The 25,495-nt window shown below is 37.0% G+C and overlaps 1 pseudogene; it reads right to left on the bottom strand.

Moving 5' to 3' along the window:
- Nucleotides 1-1,243: 1,243 nt before the first annotated feature.
- Nucleotides 1,244-25,096, bottom strand: LOC123610299 (annotated as a pseudogene).
- Between the last annotated feature and the right edge of the window lie 399 nt (nt 25,097-25,495).

Below are 25,495 nucleotides of genomic sequence, written 5' to 3' on the forward strand. Positions count from 1 at the left end.
CAAAGGATTGACTAGCTCATAGGAGACCATCTCTTTAGTGGGAAGCCAGAGAAGTTGGAGAGCTTCCTGGCTGGTGCCATGTTGCCAAGGAAGTCCCAAGAGGGAATGCCTGTACATAAGCTGGGGTAGAGAAAGAGCTGGGCCACTTTCCCACATGTCCAGATAAAGAAGTCAGCCATCAAGGACTACTAGAATATACAAGCCAGAATCTCACCATGACAGGGTTCCAGTAAACAGAGATGTGCCAGCTCACAAAAATGAAAATCAATGGGAACAGTCCCACGAGTGAATTGGTCAAGATATATGTGTGTTGGGTTTTTAGGGCAAAAACCAAAGCAGACTCTGGTATAGCTTTTGTCTGTGCCTCTTTCTTTGTCGCCGGGTATGCCTTTTCGAGAATGGCTCCCTTAAAGACAAGGACTCCTGGTGTTGTATCTCCTTTTAGATGTGGTCTACAAACAAGTCGGTGGCCTGAAGGAATCTAGATTTTGAGAACACTGGTGGAGGGACAATGGTCTGGGAGTTTCCAAGGGAAGGCAGGAGGCTTCCAACTTTTCCATCTGGTCCTGTGGCCTGGATTAATAAGGGCGCAGGAAAGTGCCTACCAAAATGAATAGAAAAAGGACAAGGTTCTCTGCATTTGCTCATTTCTAGCAGACACATTGTTCTTGGCTGACCTTTTAACAGTGGGAGAATGCAGCCATTGATGTCGTGTGAACATTCTCATGTTCAAGGGCACCCCTGGAATCTAGATGGATATTTTTGGGGCCATCTCTCAAATACCGGGATGAGCATGAAACCCACTAAATACGACCTTAGGCTGAAGAAGATACAATTGTTTTTAGGGGCAAAGGGTCATGTCAGTGCTTATTGTCCACTGCCCTCCATTTGGAGGACAGAGATGTTTCTTATAAAACAATATGCAAAGAAAGGACAATACATCCCTTCTTGGTGAAGTGCAGTGAATGGAGTCCCATGAAGTGCAGTGGTGGTAAAGTGAGCTTTAATGAGAGGCATAGATTTAGAAATATAACTTTATTCTTACCTTCCGCATGAAGAATGTGGGGTTTAAGGATTTATTCATGTATAGCCAAAGTTTCAGCCCCTTCCTTCCTTCCTTCCTTCCTTCCTTCCTTCCTTCCTTCCTTCCTTCCTCTCTTTCCCCTCCCTCCCTTCCTCCTTTCTTTTGTTCATTTTCTTTTTTGGATGTCTGCTCTTATTTCTTTATAACCCTTAGAAAATCTCATTTTTGACAGGACTCAGGCTTAGAGGTAGAAGCTCTGAGAGAGGACTGCCTCCGTTTATTGGCAATCTGATCCTGGCATTTTTCTTTGGTCTCCTACATTCTCTTGGCCAAAAGTTTAGCATATTCTGCAGCCTCTTCCTTATTTTTCTTATATGCTGTTTCTTCAGAGCATCACGCCGGAGTTTTTGCTGGAAGATACATGCAGTAACAAGATGCTGAATCTTGGGTGCTTTGTTTCTAGGTTTCTTAACTTCTTTGTTTAAGGGCTTTGTAACAACATGCTGGTGGACATAATCTTCTTTAGAGAAATTAAAAAGTTTTCGATTCTTTTTTTTTATTCTATTTAATTTATTTTTTGAATTTACATCCAAGTTAGTTAGCATATATTGCAACAGTGATTTCAGGAGTAGATTCCTTAATGCCCCTTACCCATTTAGCCCATCCCCCCTCCCACAAACCCTCCAGTAACCTTCTGTTTGTTCTCCATATTTAAGAGTCTCTTTCTTATGTTTTGTCTCCCTCCCTGTTTTTATATTATTTTTGCTTCCCTTTCCTTATGTTCATCTGTTTTGTATCTTAAAGTCCTCATGTGAGTGAAGTCATATGATATTTGTCTTTCTCTGACTGACTAATTTTGCTTAGCATGAGACCCTCTAGTTCCATCCGTGTAGTTTGCCATTCTTTTGGTTCTTTTGGGGCCCAGGTGATGAGGCACACTAGTATCAGTGAGTCCAAGAATATCCTTCTCCCCGCGCCCCCAATTTTCTCTACGGTGACCAAGCTGAGAACACAGACTGGTATCCACAATGCAACCCTGAACAAATTTGCACTTTCTTTCTCCAGTCTTCTTGGTCTGTGGCAGGAATGCCCCCTACTCAGCAGCAGTTGGACATAGCCACGGGTCAAGATATTTTGCTTCATGAGGAAGCCTTGTTTGTCATTGCCACCACGGATTTGGACCATGTAACCCTTCCATTCTTCACCTGAACCTTCAGCAGCAACTTCTGTGGCCATGTGCTTCTCATAAAAGACATGAAGTTTGTCTCCTTCAATGAGTTTCTGGCAGCCAGCAGCTGGGAAAGAGATGTTCAGCTTTGTCCTAAAGCAGCCTACTGCCTCTGAGGTGTCAGGGAAACGAGCTCTTTTGTTAATTCTTGAGGCTAGTTTTGTAAGTTATTTTGAGAATCAAATCGAAACCTCTCACAGGTTAATATAGTTAAGCTACAAAAATTAATTTATTCAGACATTTTTTAAAAAAAAGAAGAATGAAATTTTTAGTGACGAATATATTCATTTTCCACATTAATTATCTTTTAAAATTTTATATGCTATTTACTTCTAATTTCTAAGTATCCCCTCGTTTGGGGACATGCCTTCAGTTGATTTTAGGAATGTATATTGTCCCTATCAGAGGTGAGGTGGGACAGAGTTTAGAACTTACTGAAATGGATATTTATAAATGTCTGTGGTCTTAATGACTTTCAAACAAAAAGTTTGTTATCCAAAAAGTTTCATAATATGATGTTAGCTTGTAAGAAGTGATGAAACTGAAGATGTTTTTTTTTCCTTCCCAGCTATATAACTTGTAGTTAAGCTTTAGAGATTGCTTTAGGAAAGAGACACAAAAGTTTGAGACTTCAGATAGAAGCACAAATTTTGCTGTCTGAATTTATGGTAAGTGACAAGAGGAGAAGTCAAGTTGGCTGGTACAGTTTTACCTCATCTTATTTCTTCCTTGATGTATAATCGGTTTTAGTGATTTAGACTCATTTAAAGGTCTCATTTTTCTATATGTGACACATTTCTGCAGCATTTTTAAAGAGAACAAAACAAACACTGTTATTTGCACCATCTCTCTTTTAAACTTGGTTATTTGTGAACATTTAGAATGAATTGCTTTTCAGAAATTTGATTGATTGGCTGACCCATTTTGAATAATGTAGAACCATCTATTTCATAGGGGGAAAAAAAGAGATAGCTCCATCTTCTATTTGAAAGAAATTCAACTCTTAAATCAGGCATTTTTAGTTTTCAAATAATCAAAATTAATGCCTTGCAGAACCCTGACTTGATAGACCTTTCGGGGTGTGTTTTGATTAACTGTCTGGTTGATTGATTGATGGCCCTTCCCTCATTGGGCTGAATTGCTTGTGAAGGTGTCTACAATAAAAAGACCATGCTGTGTATTTTGTGAATGAATTCAGCTGTTGGTATTTCTTTTGTAGTTTATAAGAGGCTATGGATCATTCGGTGTTGGGACTTCAAAGCTGTATTTTGGCTTCTTCATTTTGATATATTTTATACATCTAATACCTAAATTTCACAACACGTCAAATTACAATAGAAGGTTTATGTTTCTGAAAAATCACATTAATCTTTTAAAACACCCGATGTTATTTAACTATAGTATCAGCAGTTTATTAGTGAAGGTTTAACTATTTCTGCAACTGTATAATAACATTCGTACTCCAGTTCTGGTTTGTCCAAAAACTCCTAGAGAAATGGAGGGACATGCTTTCTATTTGTGACCCCTTTATGTTTGGGAAAGTTATTTTAAATTTCCACACTAAACTTCCTTTGGACTTTGAATCCAGACTGTTGAATTCAAATTCTGAGTCTACATTTCATTACTGTTGGTCCTGAACAAGTTTACATAATTGCTCTGTGCCCCATTTCTTCTCTATAGCTGGAATCATATTACCTCTTATACTATTATGAAGATCACATGACTTATTAGATACCTAGCACATAACAAGTTATTCTTATTACTTTTTATTATTCTTGATAACCCTAGCCTAAAGAATTATGTTTCAAATCTGCGAATTTCTATGTGAGAGTGGGTGTTGGCAACATATTAGAATTCCAGAAGGCTTATTCTTCTTTCTGAATCTTTCTATGAAAGCAACTATAATTAGGTAATGCAAGTTGAGATATTTTATCAATTTCCACTAACTAAACAGTTATTGAATATCTACCACGTGTCACACTTTGTATTACACTTTATGAATGCAGAGACAAATAACATGGCATCTCTTTTTTAAATCTCAGTAAAATAGGTTATCAAACATTTGAGCATCTGCAATTTGCCTTGATTGTAGAAGTATATTTAGGGGCCTGGGTAACTGACTAAGTGTAGGGCCTAGTCAAGATTATCAATGTGAACTGGGAAGATCTATGGTCACATCTTTCAGAGGCTCCATAGAGTATCATTAAAGACAGAAATTTCATCATTGAATTTTGGTGATGTTCAGGGAGGAGACAGAAGTTGCAATGCCCTATGCTCTCAACACCCTGCAAGCTTGGGGTCTGAGGTAATCTGCTGGAGGGCCACGCAATTGCCCCCGATCAACCCAAGATTTAGGCCTGTTTATGAATGACCTAAGTTCACAAATTGGCTTAAAGATGAAGATACTCAACTCACCAGGGAAAGTGATATCATGATAGAAATATGGAGAATTAAAATCAGAGGGAGACATTTTACTCTAAGGACTAGTTATAATACACCCTGATTTTGAAATTAATCCTCCTCATTTGATAAATTTCACTGACATGGGGTGTGTGAATATACATGATAATCAGAAGATAGCTGGAGTTGTCCATTAACAAAAGATTAGCAGCTACCCTAAAAAGATAGAGATTTAAACACTTAGGAAGATAATTGGACAAATGTGTAAACTATGCTAGATCTTTTTCCATTGCTTTGCTGGTTGACGTAAATTGAATCAGCATTGGGGGAGGGTGGACACTGTGCTTTTTAGGAGAAAGAGGGCAGGTTTTATGTCAGGCAGACATGGATGGGGAGGTGGGGTGATATGATAGGATGTTGAATCCTGACCTGTGATTCTATATCTGTAACCCTGGGTGACATAACGAATATTTTATTTCTCTAGGACCTCACATGCATAAACCAAAAACTGGTTTGAGGATTACTACTAAAATGTGTAAAAGGCACTTGGCAAGGTGTCTGTGTACCTGGCATTTCAATAGAGTCTTGATGAAGAATGGTTATTTCTGTTTACTTAAACCACTAACATGAGCGTATCTAACACTGGACTAGGGAAACTCAATCCTATTTTCTTTGGGAAGCTGGCTTAGGCTTGAGTGTTTTCCCCACTGGAATGTAAATTCTTTCAGGGCAGGAGCTGAGCCTTTGCCTCTAATTATTCAACATCGAGTACAGAGTCTGCCTCTTAGAAGTCATTTAATCAATTTTGAATGCTGAGTTCTACTCTGCTTAACAACTTTGGTGATCACAGAGGTTTGTAGATAATAATAAATGTAGTTCTGAAGAGAACAGAAATTTCTAACAAATACAGTTCCTTTTCTGTGATGGGCAGAAACAATAAAGGAAATTTATCTTGACCTAACAAACATTTTTCTATTTTACTTAATAACAGTATACCTTTGATTTTTTTTCCTGGCAAATTGCTTGCATAATGGTTATTTGGCAGAAGATTTTTGTCTATTTTTGTAATTTTTTAAAGTAATCACTACACTGAACCTAATTTTTCAGTCAGCTCGAACTCACGACCCTAACATCAAGAGTGGTATGCTTAGTGACTGAGCCAGCTGGCGCCCAGACAGTTTATTTTTAACTAATCTAATGTTTATCAGGTATAATCATATGATTGGTTGGCATTGAGCGAAATACACTGACAGAGGAGTTTCTTTCAGGCATTATTTTTAGTACATTGAATCATTAAATATTGCATAGTTCATTCTCCTGGCTATAGCAAGGCAACCATGAAAGCTAGCTATCTTTTGCCCTTTAAATATTGATAAATGATAGAGACTACTGTGGTTAAAATGCTAATTAACACTGCAAGCCAGTCAAAAGTTGATTAGTAATTTAAATGATCTTGAAAATTGAATAAACTTTTAGAACTGAAAGTGACAAAGCCCCACAAATCAACGTGTTTTTGTCTATAAAAATCAAACAAAATTGCAATGAAAAAAACATTATTATTATTATTATTATTCTTTTGCTTAGCTACAAAATACAGAGTTGCTAAATTCTTCTTCATATTACATAAGAGCATGGATCATTTATCTTGCTGTCTTTTAGTTCCTTACCCAAGAGCAGAACACTTACTGGGACCCCATAGGAGCAATACTGACATACACTTAGGTTATTCACTACTAGAGGCTGTAGATGGCAGACATTTAAACAATGTCATTTAATCAAGAGGAGATTTTGTTATTGGATGGAACTTAAGCTTCCTTCCTTCTTCCTTCCTTCCTTCCTTCCTTACTTCCTTCCTTCCTTCCTTCTTCCCTCTTCCTTTTCTTTTCTTTTCTCTTTCTTTTCTTTCTTTCTTTCTTTCTTTCTTTCTTTCTTTCTTTCTTTCTTCTTCTTTCTTCTTGTCATTGTAAAAGAAGTCAAATGGAAAATTTCTGAATCTTCTGAACTCATGGAATGATAATTTTCTGGCTTTGCTGATAGTTTTGTGTTTACTAAAATATAATAATTAAGAAAATGTTTTAGGATCTTCTTTGTTAGGAAGAAGAAAACCAGGTCACCATGAAGAAAAAATAATAAGTAATAAGAAAATGATGTTTTGTTTTATTTAGTTTTTAAAAAGATAATGTTTTAAAGTTTAAGAACTACTATATTCCTTATTTTCTAAAAAGTATTTTACACTTCCTCCTCCAAGAAATACTTTCATGGTTTTCTTCCTATCTCACTAGTCACTTAGCTATGTTATGTTCCTGACCTTTGGAACTCTGAAAAAGGGAGCAGCTTTTGGGCTCAGTTCCCTGCTGTCTTCTCTACTCTCCCTACATAACACATTGCCAAATGATCCTATCCAGCCCCATGGCTTTAATCCTATCAACAGAGTGATATAAAACTGTACCTTTGCAATTCTGATCTCATTGCTGAATTTCAGACTCTTAGGTTCTTTAGACTAATTGGCATTAACTGTTGGGAGTTTAACAGCTATGCCAGGTTTATTATGTTTAAAAGAGACTTGGTAAAAATCTCCAAAGGTTGTCCCACTGATAAGGCTAGAAACTTCAGAGCCCTCCCCGCTTCCTCTCTGTTCCTGACATTTGACTTCTGGTCCATCGAAAATCCTGTTTACTATAAATGGACGCTTCTCTCCAACTGCTCTGCTACTGCTCCCAGTTTAAGATTCCATCACATCTCCCCTAAATGGTGCAATACCACAGATGGCTTTCTCTGCTTTCATTCTTACTCTTTCCCCAGTGCTCCAACCCCTAAGAAAACATATAAGGGCATACTTTTAAAATTTAAGTCAAATATCCTATTCAAAACCTTCCAAAATCTCTTCTTTCACAGTCAAATCGAAAGCCCTTTGTTGTGGTCTGCAAGACCCCACATGAGCTACCTTATGTCTACCTCCTTCATACATTTCCTTTGCCTTTCTTTCCTCATTATGCAATTGCCTTCATTCACATTAGTTCTCTTCATCAGAATTTTGTTCTGCAAGAAACAGATAATAAATATATTAGGCTTTTAAAGCCATATGGTCTTTGCCACAACTTCTCCATTCTGCCATTATAGCCCATGAAGAGCTATAGGCAATATGCAAACAAATGAATGTGGTAGTGTTCCAATAAAAGTTTGTATTTAGGTATTGAAATGGAATCTTACATAATTTTTACATATCACAAAATATATGTATTTGCATTTTCTTCAACCATTTAAAATGTAAAATTCATTATTTTTCTAAAGTTTTTTAATTTATTTTTTGAGAGAGCGAGAGAGTGCCAGCTGGGGAGGGGGAGAGAAAGGGAGAGAGAGAATGCCAAGCAGGCTTCATGCTGTCAGCGCACAGCCTGATGCAGGGCTTGATCTCACAAATCATGAGATCACAACCTGAGCTGAGGTCAAGAATTGGATGCTTAAATGACTGAGCCACCCAGACACTCCATTAAAATAAAAATCCATTCTTAAGGCATGAGCTGTGCAAACGCAGGCAATGGGCCAGATTTGGCCCACAGGACAGTTTGCCAATCCCTGTCCTTGATGATCCTTACATATGATAAGCTTAGTCTCATCTCAGGGCCCTCTCATTTGCTTTCATCTTCTGAACTTCTGGATACTTCTCTCAGATCTTTGCATGATTGTTTTTTCAAATCATCCATGTCTCTGGTCCTATGTCATTTCCTCAGAGAGTACTTTTCTGACAACCATTCTCTTCCCTCTCAATGCACTCACACTACTTACGTATTTTCTAGAAATTATCTCTACTTTGAGTTAAGTGATTTACTGGTATACTTGTTTAATGGTCTGTCTTTCCTATGAAAGATTGGCTCTCTGTAGACAAGGATCTTGTCTTTTCCTCTACTCTTTTCCAAGCTCCCATTGTAATGATTGCTTCATAGTTGGCTCGATTAATATTTGTTGAATGGATATATAATCAGAGCTATTTTTGTTGGCCTGGCAAATATGTCTGGGTTATCTAAGGTCTATAAAGGTCAGTTTTTTCATTTATAACATATGTTTAATAATAACAGCATGAGATATCATGCTCACACCTGTCCAAATGGCTAAAATTAACAATGCAGGATGTTGGCGAGGATGTAGAGAAAGGAAAACCCTCTTGCACTGTTGGTGGGAATGCAAACTAGTGCAGCCACTCTGGAAAACAGTATGGAGGTTCCTCAAAAAGTTGCAAACAGAACTGCCCTATAATTCAGCAACTGCACTGCTAGGTTTTTAACCAAAGAATACAAAAATACTGATTCGAAGGGATACAATCACCTCAATGTTTATGGCAGCATTATCTACAATAACCAAATTATGGAACAGCCCAAGTGTCCATTGACTGATGAATGGAAAAAAGATGATGTGGTGTATGTATACAATAGAATATTACTCAGCCATCAAAATAATGAAATTTTGCCATTTGTAGTGACATGGCTGGAGCTAGAGAGTATTATGCTAAGTGAAATAAGTTAGTCAAAGAAAGAGAAATATCACATGATTTCACTCGTATGTTAAATTTAAGAAATAAAACAGATGAACATAAGGAAAATAAGAAAAAGAGAGAAAGAGGCGAACCATGAAAGAGACTCTGAACTCTAGAGAACAAACTGATGGTTACTAGAGGGGAGGTAGGTTGGGGGATGGGTTAAATAGGTGATGTGGATTGAGGAGTGTGCTTGCTGTGATGAGCACCAGGTTGTGTATGGAAGTGCCGGATCAGTGAATTGCACACCGGAAACTAACATTACACTGTATGTGAACTAACTGGAATTTAAATAAAAACGTAAATGATAATAACAATAGCAGTACAGAGGTTGACTGAAAGATAAAGCTGAAGATATGTGTGAAGAACTTAGACCAGTGCATTTACAGATCAATAATAAATTACATGAATATGAGTTCTTGTCACTTTCTGGACTCTAAACTTTGAGGACAGAGATCATATCTTTCTTGATACTATAATTTCCTGGCTTCTGGCCCATGGAAAGGTCAATAAATGTTGATTTAATGAGTGAGTGAATGAATAAATGATACAGGAAGTCAAACACTGCAAGTATGATAGACCCGTGGACATGCAGTGGTGGTATTAATCGAAGTAAGTATGTCACATGTAGTCAGATAATCATAGGAGTTTGCTTTGTATGTCTGTTTTTTAAACTCTGGGCTCTTGCTGGCCAACTATCATTGACCTCTGAACATGATGTGAAAGTTGAGATTTGGGAGCTTCAGTAGCTGGTGAGACAGATCTTATAAAGTTCACCTTGGGAAACGAAAACATTTGGTTCTTTGGGGAATTAGGAGACTCATAAGATTTATTTTATTTTATTTTATTTTATTTTATTTTATTATTTTATTTTATTTTTTAAAATTAATGTTTATTTATTTTTGAGAGAGAGAGAGAGAGAGAGAGAGAGAGAGAGAGAGAGAGAATGGCAGGGAGAGAGTGAGACACAATCGGAAGCAGACTCCAAGTTGTCAGCCCAGAGCCCGACGAGGGGCTGGAACTCATGAATCATGAGATCATGACCTGAGCCAAAGTCAGATGCTTAACTGACTGAGCCACCCAGGACGCCCTAGGGTTTATTTATTAATCTACAAAAATGGAACAGTTTGGCATATTTGATACATATTGTTTTTCTCAGGTTCTTGGAGGAAACTTAGATTTAGCCTGTGAGGGAATGGCAAAGCTCTCTTCATCGAAAGCAAGGACGGTAGTGCGGTGGTCGATGAATCAATGAGCTGACCAAAGAGTGTTCATTTGGGTCAGGCCACATCTGAGGGTGTGATGGCTTTTGGAACTGCATTTGGGAGGATGTTACACCTGAGTCCTCTTTGGGAATTCTGACTCTCTCCATTTGCAGAGTTAGACCAACTTTTTTTTCTCTTAGATTGTCCTGAACTTGCTCTTGATTGCCAGTAGTTTTTCTCCACGAATCATGTGATTGTGATGTGATGAGAAAAGATCAATAACCTGTTTGAAGTTTTCATTGCAGTCTGAAATCACCTTATATTCTATCTTCTGTAATTTTTGCCAAGACAAAAAATTAAAAAGATGGTGCTAGGAAAAAAAAAAAAAAGATGATGCTAAGCTATGAAAACATTCAAACGTGTAATTGCGTCTAGTAAATGTAGTTTTAACTTAATCGTTGACGGTATATCTTTAGAGAAAATTTGAATGAGATCTTTTTTTTAACTCTGCACTTGACACCTGGTTTTCAGTAGCCATGATGGAACTGCAATGAGCACAGTCCAGGAAGATGAAGACAATTTTGAAACATATTCTACTAAACAAACAAACACCACCTCCCTCCGCCAAGCTACATTAACGGAAACAAAAGAGCAGTACAGATTTTAGAGGAGTTGAATAGTCTGTACTTCAGTGTAGTCAAACTTTTATTCTAAGCTGTATTACTTGAAGTTCAATATAGTTTGCAGCATATTCTAGTTCTCTAAGAGAGATTTTGCCGACAAACATGTCTTTCTGTAAACTTTAAGTTAGAAAGCAAATTTATCTGTTCATTTGAGTTTAATGCCTTTTCTTCAAAAATTGATAAATTGTTCCAAACACAGGTTGAAGTGGAACGATACAATATATAACTAGATATTGTTTCCTTGAAATCATGAAAAATACATACAATATGTGTTTATGTATATTTTATATATATAAATACTGTATACCTTCCCATTTATTTATATTTATGTGTGTATCTGTGCATGTAGATGTATATAAGTTTCCATAAAGATGCTATCATTTCAAATAACAGAAAAAAGTCTTAGAAAGTTTTACTGGAACTTACTGTCTTACAGAATATGAAGTCTGGGAGAGAACACTCGCAGGGCTGGTGAGGTCATCTGCTTAGCAATATTACTGAAGGCTCAGCTGTCCTCAGAACTTTGGCTTTAGCATCAAGTTCATTCCCTCATGGCTATAATTTAGCTGCCACAGCTCCAGCCTTTACTGCATCTCAGTGCCTTCCTTATACAGAGGCAAGAAATGTATTCTTATAAAAAATATTTGTTTTAGGGGTGCCTGGGTGGCTCAGTTGATTGACTGTCCAACTCTTGATTTCTGCTCAGGTCATGATTTCATAGTTGGTGAGATCAAGCCTCATGTTGGGCTCTGTGCCGACAGTGTGGAGCCTGCTTGAGATCGTCTCTCTCCTTCTCCCTCTGCCCTTCCCCACTCGCTTTCACTCTCTCTCAATATAAATAAACATTTAGAAAAATATTTGTTTTAATAAAAAGGCTCCCACAAATGACTTCTTTTTGTAGAAAATAGAAATCACGTGTCAATTTTTAGATAAATTATTTTCCGCCACAATGGAGTTACCAAGATTAATTTGATGGGGCTGAGGGTGGGGTAACCTTCAGGGCATGGCCAAGTAAAGAATCGAGGTTGTTATTTGATCTATACTGCAGCTCTACCCAGGAAGATGTGGGGAGGGGAAAGACTCACAGAAAAATAGCAAAGCACATCTGGTACAAATTCCAACTTTCTGTCATCCACATGTGCTAACACTTTTAGTGTTTTTTACTTTTGCTTTGAATTTCTAAATCAATTTTAGACGAATAATGTAGGGAGTCTATTGATGTAAAATTGCATCTTTCCTATCCTAGGAAAGGATCATAAAATAATTAAAACAGAAGCATTTTGAAGCAAAAGGAAACCAAAGTCGATTCCAAATTATTACAAATATAGATATTTAAAATGGATTTATGCTTGTATTTCCTTGTCATGTGAATAAGGGTGTTATTTCCTTACTACCTGAAGCAGAGATGGAAGAATTAAACAGTGATATGGAAGAGATTTTCAAATTGTACCTTGGTCAGCTATTAAGCCCTATACATTTCAAGATATTTAATGAAATCAGATTAAAGTGCACTATTACATGGTATATATATTTATATGCATATAGGTGTGTGTGTGTATATATATATATATATATATATATATATATATATAGTGATGATTGTCCTCTTAATTAGCAAGTGATATTGCAAATTTTTAAACATTTTATTAAAATCTAAACAATGACTAACTAAAGGAGAAATTTTGTAACTAGAATTTGAATAGAAATTTGGAAGGGAAAAATATAAAGGACGACTTTTCTAAACTAAAATAACACAAAACAAAAGCGTTGTGCTTTGTGGTTTTCTAATTCATTACATATAAGTTCCTCTCTCAGTTAATTTAACACTAAAATAAATATAAGTAGCAACCGGTTTTCCTGGAAACATACCTCTTTAGTGTTGCATGGATGTATAAGAACATGATTTGGTATCAATGACTTATTCCCAGGTTTCTATTGTTCCCACGCCTTCCTTACCAGTCACAGGGAACCAGAAACCACTGTAAATGTCAAGAAAAAGGGCTTTGGAAACTGTAGCCAAAACTGCTAGGCAGGATCATGTAGTAAAACATGGAATTTAAACAAAAAAAGAAATCAGAAGCAATAGAAAACATAAACGGCATAGAATTATTGGGAGTTCTGTATCAGACAAAGGAAATGTCTTCTCACTGGCTGAGGATGTTTTCTGAATTTCCAGGCACTTTCCATGGGAGTCCAAATCAAGTAATTTGTTGACTCTGATACTGTCTCACAGAAGAGACAAGGGCGGGGGGGAAGCACAACATAGTAGATGGAAATTCAAAAGCAAGTGCATATCATGGGGTGCCTGGGTGGCTCAGTCGGTTAAGCATCCGACTTTGGCTCAGGTTCTGAACTCACAGTTCGTGAGTTCGAGCCCTGCGTTGGGCTCTGTGCTGACAGCTCAGAGCCTGGAGCCTGTTTCAGATTCTGTGTCTCCCTCTCTCTCTGACCCTCCCCCCTTCATGCTCTGTCTCTCTCTGTCTCAAAAATAAATAAGTGTTAAAAAAAAAAAAACAAAACAAAAAACAAGAACATATCAAAAGCTTTGAATTTATAATTTGCTATAAAAATTTTTCTTCGTCCATAATCTTTCTAACCCAAATGGTATTTCAGATTAGCATGTTGCTCAGCAAATGAGATGAACTGATATATTAAGTGAAGAACAGGGGACAGGGATACTTCTGTTTCTGGGAAATGCTGGCAAGTGGTGGGAGAGCGTTGGGGTCAAATGGCTGCCTGAGTCTCACTTTTCTTGTTGAATCTTAACATCGTTCTATGATGAAACCTGAATGCCCCCAAATTCTCATGTCTTCACGGATCACCTTTCCCTTTTCAATGCCGCTAACACATAACACAGTTTGGGTCATCTTCCCATTTTGATGGTAGAAAATCCCTGACTTTCATGGGAAGATCCTTTGTCAGTTTCAATAGCCTAGGGATCCTTAAATGTCCAACAAATCCATCTTAAATGACTGCTTGTCGTCTTTTGCTTGAGATTCCTGTTCTGAGCACTCTGGTGACCAGTTTTTGCCCTCTTATAATCTTCTCTCTGGGCAATGATCCTCTGCACAGTGTTTGTTACATGCAAGGTCACACCCTCCACCCTCTCTGGTAACATACTCACACACACACACACAAACACACACACACCATTCTCCAAAGCAAAAGGCCAGGGAAGCTTAAACTGCCATATAGCATTAAAAAAGAAATCTGAAAGAGCAGAATGGAATCTCAATGCCACATGTTAAAAATACAAGTAAGGAAAGAAAAATAAAAACCCCTTCCACTGTTGTTATCCCTCCTTTGAGTGCAGCCATTCTCCTTCATGGGTTCCCTATTTCTTCTGGCTCCCCCTTACCCTTCCTCTTCCTCTACCCTCTACCAGGCTGTTGCCATGCTTACCTTTCTAAGGAGCCACTTTCAACCATTTTGTCACTCCTTGGAGTCCCAGCTCCAATCCGCAGACTCAAATAAATAAATGAAACCTTCCTGTGCCCAAATATCACTTCCTTTATTCTGTCCCTGAACTACTGATTTGTAGCAATGATTCCTGCAATTGTTATCCATGCAACCCACACGAATTTTCTGGAGCCTGAAGTAGCAATCTCTAGAGCTGATGACGCTTTTACCTGGCATGGGTTCAAGACGTCTCCATGAAAAATGGCTAGGTTTGTTACAGCCAGCTGACTCATTGTGCTTAGCCAGGTGGCTCCTCCTGCTAGTTAAAGGGAAGTCTACCCCCCTAAACAACATCCAATTTCCACCCAAGACACAGAAGTGGCTTCTGACCCAAACATTGTCTTTTTCAACTACAAAATTTAATGATACAAATTCACCTTTTACAACAAACAGAAGCTTCTTGAAACTTGAAAATAAGGGTTGTTGCTGCTATACACACTGCTGGAAACTATTGAGATGTTTTGTCAGGTAGCAGCCTCCTCAGTATATAGTCTGTTGTAGCATCATCTATCCATATGGAGTCGTATCGACTTTTGCATTGACCTCAGTCAGCGGACTCTTATATCTGCTTTTTCATGCTTTATGCCATTGTAACTTATATCTTAGTGATATCTGTTAAAAGTAACAGCTGATTTTATGATAGAAATATGTAACGGTGGGTGAGACTGAAGGGGGGGGATGTAAATTTCTAAATATTTTGCGGTCTAAGGATGTTTTTAAAATCTACTTGAAAATTGTCCTTAGATGAAATTGTGTTGTTTTACATTTACATACCAAATATTTAATGTTTACATGCAGATTTTCCAGCTTTGTTTTATTGTTGATCTGTGGTTTTGTACCATCGTGGCTGGAAAACATTCTTTTTTTTTTTTTTTTTTCAATGTTTATTTATTTTTGGGACAGAGAGAGACAGAGCATGAACAGGGGAGGGGCAGAGAGAGAGGGAGACACAGAATCGGAAATAGGCTCCAGGCTCTGAGCCATCAGCCCAGAGCCCGACGCGGGGCTCGAACTCACGGACCGCGAGATCGTGACCTGGCTGAAGTCGGACGCTTAACCCACTGCGCCACCCAGGCGCCCCCGCAAAACATTCTTTGTATGACTTCAGTTTTCTTAAATCTGTCATGTTTGTTACGTCTTTTTAAATGTGATTTAACCAGGGGATTCTTCTGTGGGTACGTGAGGAAAACGTGTATTCCCTTTTTCTTGGGCAGAATGTTTTTTATATACCTTTTAGAACCATGTATTTTGAAGTATGCTTCAAGTAAAAAATGTTCTTGTTGGAAAAAAAGAACTTCAATTGAAGGTACTCATTTAAAATAGAGCATATGAGAGGGGAGGTGGGGGGAGGTGCAGGGGATTAAGAGTACACTTACCATCATGAACACTGAGTAACGATGTATAGAATTGTTGAATCACTACATGGTACGCCTGAAACAAATATGACGTAGTAGGTTAACTGTCCTGGAATTACATAAAAAACTCAATAAAAACAAAAATAAATCTTAAAAAAAGGAAAATTTTCCATAGAAACACCACCAAACAATCAGGATGTATTAGTGCATACTTACCTTCTGGGCCCGGAAGTGATCTAGGAGGTATAAGTGCGATGCTATTTAAACGTGAGACAAGCCTCTGCTATCAAAATGCTTTGGTCATTCTTTCTGATGAGGTCGTATTCCTTAAACAACCTGAATGCACAGATCTGAACGTCCTAAATTTATTGTGTTTAAAAATAAGACTGATTCACATTTTTGAAAATGTAAAACTTGACTAATAGATAACCTGTAGCAACTTTTTTTGACAAACAAATGGTATTTTCTTTGCTTCCTCCAGTGATAAAAGGCATATGATTATGTGCTTGATAGAAGATGTTTAAGTTTTTCTTGTACATAGAAATATTCTTTTTTTAAAAAAATTTATTTAAATTCAAGTTAACACAAATAGTTAACATACAGTGTAGTATTGATTTCAGGAGTAGAACCCAGTGACATATAACACCCAGTGCTCATCCCAACAAGTGTTGTCTTTAATGACCATCATGCATTTAGTCCATCCCGCCCAACCACCTCCTCTCTAGCAACTCTCATTTTTTCTGTATTTCAGGGTCTTTTATGGTTTGTCCCCCATCTCCATTTTTATCTTATTTTTCCTTCCCTTCCCCTATGTTCATCTGTTTTGATTCTTACATTCCACATATGAGTGAAATTAGATGGTATCTTCCTCTGCCTGACTCATTTTGCTTAGCATAATCCACTCTAGTTCTATCTGCATTGTTGCAAATGGCAAGATTTGTCTTTTTGTCTGCTGAGTAACATTGCAGTGTATATATACACCACATTTTCTTTATCCATTCATCATTCAATGGACATCTGGATTCTTTCCATAATTTGGCTATTGTTGATAGTGTTGCTATAGACATTGGGGTGCATGTGCCCCTTTGAAACAGTGTATCCCTTGGATAAAACCTCCTAGTGCAATTGCTGGGTTGTAGGGTAGGTCTATTTTTAGTTTTTAACCCATACTGTTTTCCAGGGTGGCTGCACCAATTTGCATTCCCACCAGCACTGCGAAAGTGTTCCCCATTCTCTGCATCCTCACCAACATCTGCTGTTTGTGAGTTGTGAATTTTGGCCATTCTAAGGAGTGTGAAGTGATATCTCATTGTGGGTTTGATTTGTGTTTCCCTGATGATGAGTGATGTTCAGCATCTTCTCATGTGTCTGTAGCCATCTGGATGTCTTCTTTGGAAAAGTGTCTGTTTAGGTCTCTTGCCCATTTATTCACTGGATTATTTGCTTTTGGGGGGTGTTGCATTTGATAAATTCTTTATAGATTTTGGATACTAACCCTTTACCTGATATGTCATTTGCAAATATCTTCTCCCATTCTGTCAATTGCCTTTTAGTTTTGTTGATTGTCTCCTTTGCTGTGCAGAAACTTTTTATCTTGATGAGGTCCCAATAGTTCATTTTTGCTTTTGTTTCCTTTGCCATCAGAGATGTGTTGAGTAAAAAGTTGCTGTGGCCTAGGTCAAAGAAGTTTTTGCCTGCTTTCTCCTCGAAGATTTTGATGGCTTCCTGTCTTACATTTAGGTCTTTCATCCATTTTGAGTTTATTTTTGTGTATGGTCTAAGAAAGTGGTCCAGTTTCATTCTTCTACATGTTGCTGTCCAGTTTTCCCAACACCATTTGTTGAAGAGACTGTCTTTTTTTCCATTGAATACTCTTTCCTGCTTTGAAGATTAGTTGGCCATACGTTTGTGGGTCCATTTCTGGGTTCTCTCTTCTGCTCCATTGATCTATGTGTCTGTTTTTTTGCCAGTACCATGCTGTCTTGATGATTATAGCTTTATAATACAGCTTGAAGTCTGGTATTATGATGCCTCCAGGTTTGGTTTTCTTTTTCAATATTACTTTGGCTATTCACCCAACTTGGAAGCACCCAAACATATAAATCAGTTAATAACAAACATAAAGAAACTTACCAATAATAATACCATAATAGTAGGAGACGTTGATACCCCACTTACAACAGCGGACAGATCATTTAAACAGAAAATCAACAAGAAAACAATGGCTTTGAATGACACACTGGACCTGATGGCCTTAACTTATATGTTCAGAACATTGCATCCTAAAGCATCAGGATACATATTCAGCACATGGAACATTCTCCAGAATAGATAACACACTGGGTCACAAGTCAGCCCTCAACAGTTACAAAAAGGCTGAGATCACATCTTGGATATTTTCAGATCACAAAGCTATGAAACTTGAAATCAACCACAAGAAAAAAATTTGGACATAGAAATATTTTATTTATTTTATTTAAATAGTTTCATGCTGGAAATGTGTGCATTTTAACTTCATTATATATAGTAGAATATAAATTCATACTCATTTATTTATTTGAAACAAATATATCTTTCTTGTTTGCACTAACATTGAGCCATTGCAAAAATACTTCCTCCCACCCTGGGTTTGCTACAGTTAGACAAAATTCTTCTTTGGCATGTTCTGCCTGGAGGAATAACTGTTCTCTATCTTCATGACAGAATCTATCAAAGGGCTGTGCTTCATGGCCTGTCCAGTGACAGTGTTTCAAGAAAAATTGCTGATTGAAAATAATGTGCCACCCTACGACTGGGCATTGCTTGGATAAATCTCTCTTTCTAATGGCTGAGGGTCACTTCATCTCAGAGTAACCATATACACATCTGCAGAACTGTAGTTTGGAATATGCCTTTTGCTCAAATGGCTCCTTTGAGACCTCTCAAGATGTTTTGAAAATATTATTTAAGAGATCATGAAAATGTGATAGTAAATATATTCATGATCATGTCCAAATGCTGAATAACTCATAGAGTATTCTGTGGTGCTTCACCAGGGCCCTTTAAAAGTTATTCAAAATCATGAACTTTAAAAAAATGTAACTTGGTCTCAATTATGTAGAAGAGGGCTCTTGGTTTAATAAAATATCAATGGGTGATTTGACTAGAATCGTTTTTATAGTAGTAGTCTCTGTTTGCCAAAAGTTTTGTGCTTCTGAATAAATACCTGACTTTTATCTTAAGTTACATGTACTGTAATATTCATATACAAACTTAAATGAGTTTGTATATTTCAAGTTTCATGTCAGAATATTAGAAATTTAGATGTTATGTTACTTGAGTTTTCTGATTAAATATGAGTCATAAAACACTCTATTGGGGTTTTGACTTCATCTGAAAAAACTATAAAGAATTTCAGTTTATTTTCCTAAACTAGTAGGTATAATACATAAACTGTATATTTGATTTTTTAAAATTTTATGGTTGAGGATCTTCTATGGACTTCATGGGTTTAAGCACTGCTAATTTTATGGGGATAATGAGTTAAAGCTAAATGTGAGTTGGATTCTGGAATTTTCTGGAAGTGTTTTGCTTAGTTTTTAATTAGTTTTTGATAGGTATATTCGTGTGTGTATGCATGTGTGTGTGTGTGTGTGTGTGTGTGTGTGGTGTGTGTGTATGAAAGAGAAATCTCATAAATAGAGTGAAATGATATGGTTCATTGAGGATTTTTAGTTATTTGAGGGTTTATTCTACAAAAATAAAAAGAATCCTTTATAACTTATAAAGCAAAAATATGTAAATATCATACTATGTCAAATGAAGAAATTCTTATATTGTTCTTTCACAAATGTGACATAAAAATCCTATTTCTTAAGATGTTGAGCCATGTGGAGTGTATACAGACATATGATTTCAGAGTGTAAATACAGTTGGTCATGTCTATGTGTTTATGCTAACAATACTTGAGAACAATAGTTTTCGAAAGTTTTTATGCTCACGTGCATAAGAAGTAAGAGCCTGAATTGGTGCAACAATTCACACAGTATCACATATGTTACACATAGGGATAGGGTTAAAGATTCTGAACTTACATATCTTAATATCTAATGTCTTTTTTCTTTAATTCCAGTGTAATTAGCATACAGTGTTATATTCGTTTCAGGTGTCCAATATAGTGATTCAACATTCTACACACCACTCAGTGCTCATCATGATAAGTATGCTCTTAATCCCCTTCACCTATTTTACTCATCCCCTCCCCCACCTCCCCTCTGGTAACCACGTTTGTTTTCTGTGTTCTTAATATCTACTTTCAGTAGAATCATAGAATGCTAGAGCTAAGGGAGTTTAAAGATCATCTAATTAAAATTTCTGAATAAATATAGATTGAAAGAGAAACCCAGAGGTGGAATGTCTTCTCTGAAGGTATTTGGGGAGCCCAGGTTATCTTCTTGCAGTTGCACCTGACTGCTTCCTATCTAGAGCTAAGGCTTCCCATATTATGGCACTAAGTTGGTTTCTGATCCAAGAACCTGCAGGTTGCAGTGCCCAAGGTCTAAGCCATGACTGCCCTTACTGGTTCATTTTCCTCATCCATGGTGAAGACAAAGGGAACGGTGCCTATATAGGCACGGTATTGCCCAAGAGCAAAACCAGAACTCTGGACCAGAGGCAATGCTTACCTGGGCACCAAAAAAAAAATCATCATGAAAATTTGTACTTGTAGGTGAAAACTTTGTGAAAAAGTACCTCACATGGAATGTGTGTGTGTGTGTGTGTGTTCCTTATCAGTAGCCCACTAAATATCACTTTTCTAAGGCCTGTTTTGATCTCACTTCTCTCCCCTTGCACCACCCATATTTCTTCTCTCTTCATCAGTGAAAGAGAAGAAGCCATTGTCTGATGTTTGGAGGTGATTCCAGTAGGTATATTTACTAGTCTGACATTGAAGGAACATTTATTTCTTTACATATTTTCCCAAACCCACTAGATGTAAACTCCATAAAACAGGAATTTTTGTCATTTTTGTACTCTGAACAAAAGATGGCACTCAGAGGCACTCAGCAAATACTTGTTGGATGAAATAGTAGTTAATAGAAAATCAGAAGAAACTTAGCTGCTAATAAAAGAAATCCTAGTTTTAAGATTCTGAATCTTGAACAAAACCCAGACAGGATCATCCCTGGATTGACATTCAATTCTAGTACAAGAAAACTGAAAATTCAAGATGACTGGGGCTAATACTGAATCAAGTGACAAAAATGAAGTCGATTCACTCAGGGAGCACCTACACACTTCCCTTATATTATTTGACTAACGATTTCACAAATTTCCTAGTGAGAAAGGCATAGAAATTGTAGAATAAAATATAATCAACTTACCTATAATTTTATTTTAATAACTCACTTATTTAATACACATTTCTATATCACGGTTTCAATAATTCTCAACTAATTGCTTCATAAAGTCTCTATAAAATAATTTTTAAGGTACTTGAAGATACTACAGAGCCAACTACTATAAGCCAACTACAGAGCTGGGCCAGCAAGAGATGGCTAACCAAGATTTTGTTACTTGGGTTGGGAAGAACAGATAAAGAGCAGATCATACTCCAAAGGGGCTGTTAGGATTGGCTTCTATTTGTGTATCACTTTTGCTACACCTGCAGGAACCACATACATAAATACAAGTAAAAACATGGTAAACAGGAAATAACTCAGTACATTAAATTCCTATGTCTGCTGTGACCAATTACCATAAAATTAGTGGATAAAACAACACAAAAATATTCTCTTATGATTCCAGAAGGCAAACATTTAAAATGGATCTTACTGGGCTGAAATCAAGTATTTGTCAAAGCGGCATTCCTTCCGGAAGCTCTGGGGGGTGGGGTGGGAATTCGTTTCCCTTCCTTTTCTAGTTTACAGACCACCTGCATTCCTTGGCTTGTGGCCTTACTCTCCCTCTTCAAAGTCAGACATTTAACATCTTCCAATTTCTCTCTACTTCTGTCATCACATTATGTGTTTTGAATCTACATCTACTTTCTTCCTATTATATGGCGTCTCGTGATTATATCTGGCCTATCTAGATAACCCAAGACAATCTCTGATCTCAAGATCCGATTTAGCCACATCTGCAAAGTCCTTTTGGCCATGTAAGGTGACAGAATCGGGGATTCTGGGGATTAACATACCTTGGGGGGGATTTTTCGGCCTCCTGCATTCAAGGATGTTTTCTACAATTAGAGAAACTCTTGATGGCTACAAAAACCAGTAAAACTCTTGTCACCCCAATTTGTTGTTCTATTACACCAATTCCCACCCATGTGGGGGTTGATGGAGGAGGCACTGTTTAGGAGATACAATTCATAAGGACTTAATACATCTAAGACATTTAATAAATACACAGTGCATTAATAATTGAGTGTTTTCAGTTGAATTTTTGATTTTTACTTCAAATCAAAAGTAAGAAAATCAAGGCAAGATTCTTTTTTTTTTGGTTTTTAAGTGCCGCACCTTAGTTCCACCCAGAGAAAGCACTAGCTGGGGGTGTGCAGTAGCATTAAGGAGAACAAAAGCTTTTTGTTTTTTAATTTAATTTTTTTATTTTTAAAAATTTACATCCAAATTAGTTAGCATCTAGGGAAACAATGATTTCAGGAGTAGGTTCCTTGATGCCCCTTCCCCATTTAGCTCATCCCCCCCTCCCACAACCCCTCCAGCAAGATTCTTTATCTCTGTGACCTCAGTTAAGGTGACTAACAGATGGAAAAAGGCAGCAACCAATGCAACTGTATAGAATCTATGCCATTTTATCTTAATCTCTTAGACACCAGACATGGCTGAAAATCTTTCCTTCCAGAATTAAATGAAGATAGAATTCAGAATCTGTGGCTCTTTCTTAAGAGACTTAGGGATACAGGCATAATTTTGTGGGTTAAAATAACTTTTTTTTTGTAAACTTATAAGTACTATTAATAACCTCTCTGCATCAATCCATGCTTCAAAGCCCAAGTAAAGATTTTAATAGGACAACGGAGCAGAGTGCTTGACAGGTATAGTTGATTGACAACATAGCTAATACTGAAATAATTGCTTGGTATGCAGAGATTTGCATATGCCTATAGCCTCTGCATTTAAAGACTTTGACATGATGCATTTCTAAAATCTTCAACTGTATTTTTTCTTGAACTGGAAGACTTCTTAGAAGAAGTGTTGATATAACAGTGCCAGTGCCTGGTCTTTGGGTCTCGACCATATGTTGAATTAGAGAAATTAACAACAGAGCTAAAAATCACGCTTTACAATGTCCCAAACTTTTTCTTAGTTTCAACACAATTTGGTGTAGGTTTGCATTTTACAATAGAAGACCGTTTTCACAACATAACAATTTTTATTGATTGCCTCTTGATTTTCTTTTTTCCACTAGGATTTTTCTTCAGTTACTTACAAATATTCATACGTGCTGGATGTCTGCTCATCTTTGAGTCAAAATGCATCATCATTTAGATTTGCTAAGGCTTGACGCATGACCACTTCTGTAGCAACTCGTCTCTAGACCACTCTAATTTTGCTTTATCTTTTGCATCAGTGCTTCCTGTATTTGGAATAACCATGCTATTATTTTTTCTAAGAATGAAATTTATGCTGGAGCAGAAGGAAATGGATCAGTACTTCAGGGCACAGTGAAAGTAGCACCCTGTGACCAACCAGCAAGATTAATTCCCACTTCTATCAATAAAGGGAAATGGCCAAAGTTCTCACCTTTTTGACCAGGCAGCACTTTATGGTGTCCCAAATGCCACATTTTGTCTGCTTTTGTTCTAACTTACCTAACCATTAATAGATGTATTTTAAAGGGAGAATAAAGGAAGAATTTAACGGAAGCCCAGAGATTCAGTGCATAGACACTTTAACTCTATAGTTACATTTATTTATTTTTATTTTTTAATTTTTAACGTTTATTTTTGAGAAAGAGAGAGAGACAGAGTGTGAGTGGGTGAGGGGTAGAGAGAGAGGGAGACACAGAATCTGAAGCAGGCTCCATCCAGACTCAAAGCTGTCAGCAGAGAGCCCGATGTGGGGCTTGAAGTCACAAACTGTGAGATCATGACCTGAGCCAAAGTCAGATGCTTGACTGACTGAGCCACCCAGGTGCCCCTCTATAGTTACATTTATTAACCTATTCCTCTAAACCATTCAGGTCCTTTTTTAATTGGGTATTCTCTTCCCATATTTAGCATTTATATTCATATTTACCTGTTTACAAAGTTGTCTGGAATAAATGAATTAAAGGAAAAAATAGAGACAAAAACATGCTATGGATACATTTTTAAGTATTTTCTGTGTATTATCTCATTAAATCTTCACAAGAACCCTATGAAGTAAGTACTGTTTTTATCTCCACTTCACAGATGGGAAAACTGAGGCTCATTATGAGATGCTCAAGGATACACAGCTGTCAAATATAAGACTCAGCATTTAAACATAGCTATGGCAGATTCTAAAGTCTGTGTTTCTATCTAGTACACATTGTGCTCATGAAGTTTACCAAAATAGGGAGTATAATTAAGCATTATATCGAGATCAAGGCTTCTTGATGACCAAGATAAGATGAGCAAACCAGACAAAAACATGATTTCATAATTAAAAGAAAACATGACCATTCTTCAAGAAAGGAACAATTTATTTTGCTACTAAACTCTGTAAGATATTAATTACCTAAGACTTTATGGGGGACATGATATTGAACAAATTTAACTTATCTTAAAGAATTCTTCATATGGCTTTTTCTTTTCCATTTTCTTACCTTTCTTCTCCTGAAAACAAGCACAACATAAAATGTCATCCAGTACAATGATGTTTTGTTAATGAGTGCAGTTTTCTGGTCATTAAATTGGAATTAAAATTGACCTTGAAAAACCAAAGTGATTGGATGAATAGTAATTATCTCCTAAAATATAATTTCATGGGCAAAGCTGATAAAATTTAGTTTTGGGTTTTTCGAGGGATCCTTTTTGATTAGTAGATACTCTTTGAACCCTTTAACCTGCAGGAGGTTCTGTTAATGGGCTTTCGTGGAGCTGAGATAAACTCACCTGTGTTCTCACTAGGATGACAGCTAATCCCACCTTTGCACACATGTATTCATAGGAAACTCTTAAGGGTTTCTCCAAAGAGCAGCTTTGCATTTGTTCTTGAACCTGGCAAACGCTAGTCTGCGACATGATAGCCCTGCTCTAGAGAACAAAGCAGGGCTGATTATGATTGGATCTGTTAAAGTTTATTTAGCGCCACTCATAAACTTTGACCTCAGCAAAACCCCATATTGCTTTTTTAGAATGATGGTGTTAATAAGAATTGTTTGGTTATAAAGATCAAATGTTACTTTGGCCATGGGAGGTTACATTTAGAAATGAGAATTGCAAAACAAAGTGTCCCTCATGGTACTGGTGAGGAGTAAGGGTCCCTGGCTGGGCTCATTTGTTTTCACGCCATGCCAACCTTCCTTTTATGTTTTTCCATAAATATGACTCTCCTTCTCTCTCTGTCTTTTCTTCTCTTTGTATTTTTTCTTCTTCTTCTTTTTTTTTTGGCTTGAAAGTGATGGCTCTATCAATAAATAT

Source organism: Leopardus geoffroyi, chromosome C2 (genome assembly GCF_018350155.1).
Source record: "Leopardus geoffroyi isolate Oge1 chromosome C2, O.geoffroyi_Oge1_pat1.0, whole genome shotgun sequence".
NCBI lineage: Eukaryota > Metazoa > Chordata > Mammalia > Carnivora > Felidae > Leopardus > Leopardus geoffroyi.